The sequence below is a fragment of the Dipodomys merriami genome, unplaced genomic scaffold (assembly GCF_024711535.1).
Source record: "Dipodomys merriami isolate MVZ:Mamm:240054 unplaced genomic scaffold, mDipMer1.0.p SCAF_91, whole genome shotgun sequence".
NCBI classification, from domain to species: Eukaryota; Metazoa; Chordata; class Mammalia; order Rodentia; family Heteromyidae; genus Dipodomys; species Dipodomys merriami.
This window is the reverse complement of record NW_027206524.1, coordinates 1,436,078-1,447,534: the sequence shown is the minus strand read 5'-3', so window position 1 is coordinate 1,447,534 and position 11,457 is coordinate 1,436,078. Positions and strand designations below refer to the sequence as shown.

General features: G+C 37.7%; 1 pseudogene; it reads right to left on the bottom strand.

The window, feature by feature from the left end:
* LOC138821323 (olfactory receptor 8B2-like) lies at positions 1–6,509 on the bottom strand (annotated as a pseudogene).
* Positions 6,510–11,457: the final 4,948 nt, after the last annotated feature.

Here is an 11,457-nt window from a genome sequence, read left to right as displayed (position 1 = left end):
TTACTCTTGCCCAAATGTGTTTGGTGTGAGTTTGTTATCAACAAAACATGGAGTTGATCGATGCAAAGACATGTACATCTGTTTCTTGTGATCTTGAGCATTCCATGGAGGAAAAGCATTGACTGCTATTTTCACACAGAATTACTCATTAATATCGCCTTTGTACCCTTGTCTATTTTGCTTCATTTCTTCCCCGAACAATTTTGGTCCCTTTCCATCACAAAATGGGATGCTAAGCGTTAAAAAAAAAAAATCTTCTAAGTCTGTTTCTTCCTGAGAATGAGCATTTATTCTGTCAATTATGATAGTAGATATAGTGGATAGGCTGTGAGGATCAGGACCAGAATACATCAGAACTATCTCTGTAAATTAGTTACTGGAAGAAATCAATAGTCATCTACAAAACTTAGTAGCTAAATGGTTAATGCAATGTCAGGAGCTATGGTAATTTAGACAAGAAATACATGGATTAAGATAGCATATCTACATGAGCAATTATGTGAACTGCTTGAGCAATTAAGTAATTCTTTAAGAAGTAAATATAGAGGCTTGTAAGTTGACCATGATTGATAGTTATTTTAATATTCATCAACTCCTAGCAATAATATAAGTTAGTCTATAATCAATATGTGGTATTAGAGATGGATTTGGAAAACACAGCTCTGGAAAGCCTGTGGTTGGTGAAGCAACCAAACTTTTATTACAGTGTTACTATTTTATTATATTTTAATGCTAACTCAAAAAAAAGAATCATCTACAAAGACTAACACATAAAAGTTTTAAAGAAAAATCATGAATATGTTAAAATAGACTATTAAAACAACTACCTATGAATATACATATATATATATATATACACATAGTGTGTGTGTGTGTGTGTGTGTGTGTGTGTGTGTGTGTGTGTGTAAGAACTGGAGTTGAACTCAGGGCTTGAGCTCTGTCCCTGACCTTCTTTGTACTCAAGGCTTGCTCTCTACCATGTGAACCACAACTCTACTTCCAGCTGTTTTTGTAGTTTAGTCCAGACAAGAATCTCATTGAGGGAAGAGGTAACAAGGTTGACAAGAAATGTACTCATTACCTTACTTATGTAACTGAAACCCCTCTGTACATCACCTAGACAATTAAAAAAAATAGGCAATAAATAAATAAATAAATAAATAAAGCTTTAAAAAAAAAGAATCTCACAGACTTCCCTATCCAGGCTGGCTTTCACTCAACTGCTCAGATCTCAGCCTCTGGAGTAGCTAGGATTACAGGTGTGAGCCACTGGTACCTGTGAGCCACAGATATTTTTGATGAGTAAATGGTCTCATGTTCATGAAGCTTTTCTTTTTTTTTTATCATTTCCTAGTTCTTTTTTAGTTTAGAGCTTCCTGGCAAATCTCTAAGATAGCTATGACTTTATTGACATACTTTCAGGTATTTTCTTCTAGAAAGTTGGTTGTTTGAGCAATTTGTATATCCTTTTAATCCCTTTTAGAGGAGTTGGGTGCTTAGTAGGTACAAACTTCAATGCAGTTCTGAAAGGTGTTAGAGTAATAGAAAGTTTCTGACTTGGAAACAATCATATTAAGTGAAGTAAGCAAGTTGCAAAGAAACATAGGTCCCATGGTTTCCCTTATTGGCAATAACTAGTGTATATTTGAGACAAGCAGAAAAAGTTGGACAAGATGATGTTAAGTGAAATGAACCCCAAGATAAGGACACAAGTATTTTTTCTTGCTTGCTATTGTTTCTAATGTATTTATAAGGCACCATGTGATTTTTTTTGTTGCTTTGTATCTCCCTCCCCCACAGTATAACCCCTGTATTTGATGTTGGTATAATTTGGGGAGTAGAAGGGAAAAAACAAATTGTTTAAATAGGGATACAGATTGATCCATTGCAACAATGAGATGTACAAGATGCTAGGTCAAAAAACGAACTATACAATTTAGGCGGGGGGTGGGGTGGGGAGGAAGGGGGGAATGTAGTTGTGGAGATGGGAGGGAAGGGATGGTAGGGGAAAAACAAAGGAGGAGGCAACAATGCTTGATAAGAAATGTACTCATTACCTTGTTCATGTGATTGTAACTCCTTTGTACAGTATTTTCATAATAAAAAACTTATTAAAAATAGCAAGTTTCCAAGTGAGTATTGCCTATCAGAAGAGACCCATATAAAGCAGAAACTGACAAAAATCATGCTAAATCATTAGCTGGGCCATCTCAGACTAAGCACAGACCCTGCCTGAGCACGGAGGTACTTACAAAGGAGGTTCAGCTACAGAATGCCAACAACTGTGCTCCTCAAAGCTGCTTCACTTGATAGAGAATTAAGGCTTCCGTAGGGCAGTCACAGTCTACTCCAAAACATCAAGTAAACCCCAAAGTTTTTCTGATTTCTTTTTTTGCCAGTCCTGTGGCTTGAACTCAAGACCTGGGCACTGTTCCTGAGTTTCTTTGGTTCAAGGCTAGCACTCTACCACTTGACCCACAGTGCCACTTTCTGGCTTTTTCTGTGTATGTGGTACTGGGGAATTGAACCCAGGGTTTCATGCAAGCCAGGCAAGCTCTCTGCCACTACAATATATTCTCAGCCCCAGTTTTTCTGATTTCTTGTAATGTTATGTATTATACTTCATTAATTAGTATTCATACTGGTAGAATTTTTAGTGGTGTTAACCAAATAACTCTAGTTCCAGAGATATTCCTTAATCTCAAGTATATCTAACATTTTAAATATGTAGATGAGAAAAGCATTGGAGAAGTAGGGAAATTATGTGATACAGCCTCTATGATTAAAATATTTTATGTCTTAATCATGGTAAGATGTTTAAACTAGCTAACAAATGTTTTTAGGAATGTAGATTATTACCATTCGTGTATAATTATCTTTCAGGATAGACCTATTGGATACATAAAACATTAGCTAAAATATTTCTACTGACTTAATGTGTGGTATATTGTCTACTTTAAAAAGTAGACATTTTCCAGGTGTCAGTGGCTCACACCTGTGATCTTAGCAACTCAGGAGCTAAGGTGAGAATTGTGGTTCAAAGCCATCCCGGGCAGAAAAGTCCATGAAACTCCTATCTCTAATTAACCACCATAATCTGAAGTAGAGTTATGGGTCAAGCTGTAGAGCACAAGCCTTGAGCAAAAAAGCCCAGGGACAGTGCCCAAGCATACACATTCACATGCACACACACACACACACACACACACACACACACACACACACACACACACACACACACACAACACATTTATTGTAAGAACTACATGCACTTTCCTAAATATCTTATTGTGCATAGTGATTAATATCAGTTTTATAATATAAACTACTCTCATCCGTTTTACAAATATATTATTTTTATAATCCGATGCAGTGCTTTTTTGTCAATAATGATGGAATTACACATATGCTCTTCAGTTCACTGGTGTAATAGTGACCACCTAAGTATGCTCACAGTTGTAGTTCTCATCTAGTAATTAACCCACTTTACTAGACAGCCTGATTTTCTCCATGGTGCAGGTTTAAAACCAACACATTTTTTTTACCTGTCTTTCCTTCTTGCATTCCCCCATGTATTTAGGGAGCAGGGGATTCCAGACTAACATTATTTCAAACCTAGACTGAATTAACATGCTCTCTATATCTGTCACACTAGGAATGAATGAACTTTTGTCAGCAAGACACACATGTTCAAAACCAAAAATCAAGAGACAAATGACATCAAAGATACCATCTACCATTGAGCTCTTCCTTCTAGCACAAACACCTTTTCCCTTTAACACTTTCAATCCCCATCTTGAAGGTAGAAGAAAACCTTTAAACTTTATTCTGCTGCCTGGAAAATCAATAAACCTCATTTTCCTTTCCTTCAAAAGCCTGTCTTCATTATTTGTGAGTCAGCACCGAGTTCAGGATAAATCTAGATGATGGAGATTCTCAGAAGTTGGTGGCATGTGCTGCAGATGTTAACCATTAGTCAAAGACAAGAAAAATCAGAATCATAAAGGAAAGAGGGTGAGAAAATGGAACAAAAGGACAAGATTAAAGGGTTTCTGATTCTGCCTTGAGGTCTGCACAGCTTGTATAAAGGCCACTCATGAAATTCTGATGCCTGTTACCACTTCAGCCATGATGTGAATGCTTCTATAAAACACAACAGTGAAAAAACCCACAACAGTGTTTAGGTAAGAATATCATTTGAATATTATGTAATGTAAAAACACTCCATATTTTATCCAGATGAGCAATAATGAAAATCACTAGTGTATATGTTACTAGATAAACATGTCTTATATAGAAAATAGTGAACTATGCTAGACAGATTAGTTTGACAAGATTAGTAAGATAAGATCTGTTCAAAAAATGGTTAAAGACAAGTCTATTAAACTTCATGCAGTATCAGTAAAAGTCACCCAAGTATGGAAAACAAAAACTCAACCTAAAAAAGCTGATAAAAACTTAAGTTCCTTCAATTCCTTTATGTAACTCTTGGTTTTAATTAGAATATGCTTCTCTTATTAAGCCAGACCCAAAGAAACATTGGTCCCATGGTTTCCCTTATTTGCAATATCTAGTATATGTCTGAGTCAAGCAGAAAAGGTCAGATAAAGTGATGTTAGGGAAATGAACCCTAAGATATGTATTCAAATGTTTTTTTTTCTTTCATGCGACTGTTTCTAACACATTTATAAGATTATTTCTTTGTTGCTTTGTATGTCCCTCCCCCACAGTATAACCCCTGCTTTCACTGTATTTGATGTCGGTATAATTTGTGGAGGGGAAGGTTAAAAACAAATCGTTTAAATAGGGATACAGGTGGACCCATTGTAACAATGAGATGTACAAGTCGTTATGTCGAAAACGAATTTACAACTTTGGTGCGGGGGCGGCGGGGGGGGGGGGCGCGGAGGGGGCGTGGGGAGAATTGGGTGGAGGGGCTGGGGGACGATGGGAAGGGATGGGAAGGGGAAACAAAGGAGGAGGCTACAATGCTTGATAAGAAATGTACTCATTATCTTGCCCATGTAACCCCTCTGTACAGTATTTTCACAATAAAATAAAATGAAGTAAAATAAAAATATGCTTCTCTTCTGAATTTTCATCACAATATTCCTCAGTGCAATATTGACATCTTTGTTTCGCAAGCTGTAGATCAGGGGATTGAGCATGGGTATCACATTCATGTAAAAAACAGAAAAAAATTTCCATTTCCCTGGTCCATAGCTCCATAAGTGCTGCGAATCCAAAGAAAACCAAAATAGCAATGATGTGAGAGCTACAGGTATTGAAGGCTTTTATTCTTCCTTAAGTGGATTTGATGTGAAGAATGATGCTGATGATAAAAATATAAGAAATGAGGATGGTAAGACTGGGGACCATGACCCATGGTTTCCCTTATTTGCAATATCTAGTATATGTATGAGTCAAGCAGAAAAGGTCAGATAAGGTGATGTTAGAAAAATGAACCCTAAGATATGTATTCAAATGTTCTTTTTCTTTCATGCATTTGTTTCTAATGCATTTATAAGTTTATTTCTTTGTTGCTTTGTATGTCCCTCCCCCACAGTATAATCCCTGCTTTCACTGTATTTGATGTCAGTATAATTTGTGGAGGGGAAGGGCAAAAAGAAGTCATGTAAATAAGGACACAGGTGGACCCGTTGCAACAATGAGAAGTACAAGTTGTCATGTCGAAAACGAACTTTGCAACTTTGGTGGGGGGGAGGATTGGATGGGGGGGTTGGGGGAGGCTGGGAAGGGATGGGAAGGGTAAACAAAGGAGAAGGCTACAATGCTTGATAAGAAATGTACTCACTATCTTGCCCATGTAATTGTAACCCCTCTGTACAGTATTTTCACAATAAAAAAAAATAAAAATTAAAAATTGAAAAAAAAGACTGGGGACCATATTAGTAGTCACAACAATGAGAACGACTGTCTCATTGACAGGTGCTGGAGCAAGAAAGCTGGAGGAGGGGAAGTATGCTGCACAAGTAGTGGTTTGTGACATCAGAACTGCAGAAGGTTAGTCGAAGCATGCCACCTGCGTGGGCCATGGCTCCAGCAAAACCCATCACATAGGAAGCAAAAGACAGCACCAAGCAGACCTGATGGGACATGATGACCTTATACAGTAATGGATTACAGATGGCCACATAGTGATCGTAAGCCATTGAGGTCAACATATAACATTCAGAGATCACAAAAATAGAAAGAAGAACAACTGGGTCATGCACCCCACAGAGGAAATGACATTCTTTGAGACAAAGTTCATCAACATTTTAGGGCTGAAAACAGAAGAATAACAGAGATCAATGAAAGATAGTTTGAAGAGGAAATAGTACATAGGGGTGTGGAGGCAAGAATTCAGAACGATAAGTGATCAAGCCAAGGTTGCCCACCACAGTAACAGTATAGATCATCAGAAATATGTAAAAGACGGGTCACTGGAGTTCTGGATGATCTGCTAATCCTGCAAGAATAAACTCAGTCACCAGAGTCATTTCCATTCAGCATTCTCATGATGGCAAATCTGAGAAGACTGAATAGTTCATAATAAAGGACCCAAGTCTCTACTTCTAATTTTTCAGTCATAAGGTAGAGAATGCTGGCTGAGTTGAAGAAAGTCCTTTGTAAATGACATTCAAATGTGCTGCTAAAAAGCCTCCCTCAACATGTAAATCACTATGATTTTTATCCACATAAGCTGAATGTGACAGATCAATGCTCTTCACCTTCCTAGAACTTAGAGAGGTAAAATACGGAGATGTGTCTGTTAATCTTCTTTTTTTTAATCTAGGCCTTTATCTTCTATTTCCTATATGTTTCCATTAACTTACCACCTCTGTGGTGAAAAGCAAGGAAGAAGGGTTACTCGAAAACAGAGACCATATTAAAATTCTGTTTCTTAGAAAGATATCCCTTCAAGTCTATGGGGCGTTCAAATAACTTTCTGCAAGAGTTCATGAAGTCAATAATGATAAGAGGTATAACGAAGATCCAGGATAGCTTAAGATTTAGAATTTCACACATGTCCCAGTGTTTCTACACAGTCTCCTTTTCTATTTCATTCTAACAACAGAAAACGAAAAATAAATGATGAATGTGCATCCAAAGGTCTTTTTTTATGAATGAATGAAAAAGAAATATGATTGTTTTTCTGTGTATATTATTAATTAAGGTTGAAAAAGTTCACCAACTATATTCTTATGACATGTAAACTCTCTGCATGTAGAGCACACATCGAATACTTTTAAATTACTTTTTATCTATTTACTTTTAGTTTATGTGGTACTAAAGAATCAAACTCAGGGCCTCATGCTTGCTAGGCAAGCACTCTACCACTAAGTCACATTCCCAGCCCCACACCAAATATTTTTAAAGAAACAGGTATTTGATTCTGGTGCCCTGCATCTTGTATATACATTTTTCTAATATGGGGAGGGGAAGGGAAATAACAAAATTCTGAAATAAGGATACAGGAGACCCATTGTAACAATGAGATGTATATGACAGTATGTTAAAAAATGAACTTTACAACTTTGGAGAGGGGTTGGAGTAGGGAGAAGGGAGTTGGCGAGATGGGGAGGAAAGGGATGGTAGGGGAAGTATAAAGGAAGGTGTAACAATGCTTGCTAGAAAATGGACTCATTACCTTGCTCATGTAACTGTAACCCCTCTCTACAGTATTTTTATAATAAAAAAATTTAAAGAAAGAAACATATAAATCTCTCCTTCCCTTCTATGCTGCTATGTTCCTGATATGTCGCTTAGGGCTACTGTGGCTGCATTGCTACTAGGTTGAGGACTAAGCCAACATAGTTATGGAACTTTAAGATGAAAGAAATGCAGACTGTCCACTCAGGAGCTCATACTGCTAAGTTTCTTGTTATTTACTATAATAATTCTACTAACTTTCATCCACAAAGAGAGTGAGAGGAATGAAGAGAATCTAGATTAACCCACACTCTTCTTCCTCTCAGAGAACTAACTAAGTGCTGACCCTCCATGCCTGTCTCATGTTCACTGTCCTGGAAAAGGAACTGGGTTTGGAGGGAGGTATCAAATGTGCTCACATGCAGTCGCAGAATCTTCTTCCTTAACTGGCAAATGTTTCAGTATAGACATCATAGTTGGAGTTTTCTAAGGAATCACTCCAACTGATGATCATATTTCCAATTAATCATTTAACCAAGAATGTATGAAGGAAAGCCACAGAGTTGATGCCAGAGCCACCATGTCATAGAGCGTGTGGCATTTATTTAAGCCTTATATTTCTTTTGGACCTGCTTAGAAATTCAGGAGTAAGTCACCTCTAGAATATCCCCTAGGTGATCAATTGGGAAGAATAGAAATAATGATGTCTATGTTTACATCCTAATTCATAATAGACATGACCTTCCCACTAGAAATCACATAATCTCCTGGGTATAGATGATAAGAGCCTTTGTTATCATTTATTATCATGCAAACCTAATGAATGTCACTAATATTCAGCAATTAACATTCTAGGTAATGTGTTACTTTCAGTAAAAAATTGCTTACAAAATGTTGTAAAACAGTAACAGCATTTGTAAAATGTAGTAAAAATTCCTTGAAAGAACACTCATTTAAACTGGACCTAACATCCAAGCCCGAGAACTGCCCTCTCAAACAAACAAACAAAAAGTCAGACCTGAAAACATCATGAGAATGAGATCACAGAATTCATTAACCCCAGAGAAAGATGAGGCAGGGACCACAGTGCCCTAGGGCATGCTTACCTAACACAGCAGGTTGATGTCAACTTCCTCACACCATAAAGATAATAAGCTATTTCCTACTTCTTACAAATTCTTATGCATAACATTAGTAACTGATGACCAATAGGCATTCTATGCTCTTCTTACTGACCACTGCAGTAATAATAAGTCTGGTATAAACTTTCTTATTTTTGTTGTTTCATTTTGGGTATTGGGGAGGGGGTCACTTTCATAGTAGTAGTAGTAGCAGTACTAGCAGTAGTAATTGTACTAAGGGTTTCAATTCAACACGTTAGTTTATGAGTGTAATGCACCATGATCAGTGTTACGCCTGGTTCCATTTCTACACACACACACACACACACACACACACACACACACACACACACACACACACACACACACACACACTATTTTGACTATTTTTCTCCTACCCTTCCTCTCTCCACTCATTTTCCCCACTCCTCTTGATATCACCCTCACCCCATGACAACACAGGTTCTAGCTTCTTTTTGTTCATTTTGATGCTGTAAATTAGTTGTTCACTTATTACCATTGGATTCTTCCCATGTATACGTTAATTAATTTGCTTGTGTCTATCTGCATATGATACTGTATTTGTTTTTATATGTGTATATAATTTAGCATCTGAAGGAACCAGACTCTTTAGATGCCTATTAATTTGCTGTGCAAGTAGAATTCATGTCCACCCCCACCCCAGGTGGCCATCCTCATTTTGTCTCAGAGAAACTTTTCTTTTTTCTTTTTATTGTGAAAATACCGTACAAAGGGGTTACAATTACACGGGCAAGATAATGAGTACATTTCTTATCAAGCATTGTTGCCTACTCCTTTGTTTCCCCTTACCATCCTTTCCCATCCCCACCCCCAAAGTTCGTTTTTAGACATAACGTCTTGTACATCTCATTGTTGCAATGGGTCCACCTGTATCCCTATTTAAACAATTTGTTTTTCCCTTCCCTTCCCCCAAATTACACCAACATCAAATACAGTGAAAACAGGGGTTATACTGTAGGGGAGGACATACAAAGCAACAAAGAAATCATCTTATAAATATGTTAGAAACAATAGCAAGAAAGAAAAACATTTGAGTCCTTATCTTGGGGTTCATTTCGTCTAACATCAACTTATCTGACCATTTCTTCTTATCTCAGACATACACTCGTTATTGCAAATAAGGGAAACCATGGGACTCTTATGTTTCTTTGGGTCTGGCTTACTTCACTTAATATAATTTCTTCCAAGTCTTTCCATTTCTTAACAAATGGGCAAGTCATTCTTTCTGATGGCAGCTTAGAATTCCATTGTGTATATATAACACATTTTCTTGATCCATTCATCTACTGAGGGGCATCTGGGTTGGTTCCATATCTTAGCTATGGTAAATAATGCTGCAATAAACATAGTTGTGCTGGTAGCTTTAGTATGGTCTTGTTTGTGATCATTTGGGTAAATGCCCAAAAAGTGGGATTGCTGGGTCATAGGGGAGCTCACTGTGGAGCCTTTTGAGGAACCTCCATACTACTTTTCAAAGTGGTTGAACAAGTTTACACTCCCACCAACAATGCAGTAAGGTTCCCTTCTGTCCACATCCCTTCCAGCATCTATTGTTATTAGAGTTCTTGATTATAGCCATTCTAACTGGGGTGAGGTGGTATCTCAATGTTTTGATTTGCATTTCTTTTATGGCTAGAGAGGTTTCTTCATGTGTCTATTGACCATCCTTCTTTTCTTCAAAGAAACTTTTCTTTTTTTCTTTTTTTTTTCGGGGGAGGGGGTCCGGTCGTGGGGCCTGAACTCTGGGCCTGGGCGCTGTCCCTCAGCTCTTCAGCTCAAGGCTAGTGCTCTACCACTTGAGCCACAACGCCACTTCCGGCTTTTTTCTTTTTGCTTATGTGGTGCTGAGGAATCGAACCCAGGGCCTCATGCTTACAAGGCAAGCGCTCTACCACTGAGCCACCTTCCCAGCCCCCAAAGAAACTTTTCTTATGCTCAAGTTTCCTCAGCTGGCCTTTTAAGTGACAATTTAAGTATCATGATCAGACTTTATTGAATAAAGATGTACAGTTATAATGTGTCAATTAAAAATTAAAGGCAAATAATTTTCTTTATATAAAATATAGTTCTTATGAACATTAAGAGTTGATGTTTCTGTATGGTTTTTTTCTTTACTTGTTCTATTTTCACACTATTAGCTCTTGAGATAAAAATTTACAGCTGGGCGTTGACTTCTTACATCTATAATCCTAGCTATTCAGGAGGTTGAGATCTGAGAATCCAGGTTTGAACCTGGCCCAGGCAGGAAAATCCATGAGACTTTTTAGAGTCAACCAGTAAAAACCTGGAAGTTGTAGAGTGCCAGTTTTGCATGAAAAATGTAGGAAACAGTACCCAAGCCCCAATATCAACACACACACACACACACACACACACACACACACACACACACACACACACACACACACACACACACACACACACATGCGCACATTTTTCATTCCATCCCTACATCAGTTCTCTCGGTCTGCTACAACAAAATATGAGAGTCACTCAACCATTTCTCCCCTCATACTTCTGAAAGCCCAAAGTGTGGGCAGGCTTTGTTCCTTCTGAGACTTCTCTACTTGGCTTAAGACTGCTATCCTTTCAATCTGTTCGCACCAGATCCTTCCTAGGTAGGTGCATACTTGACTTT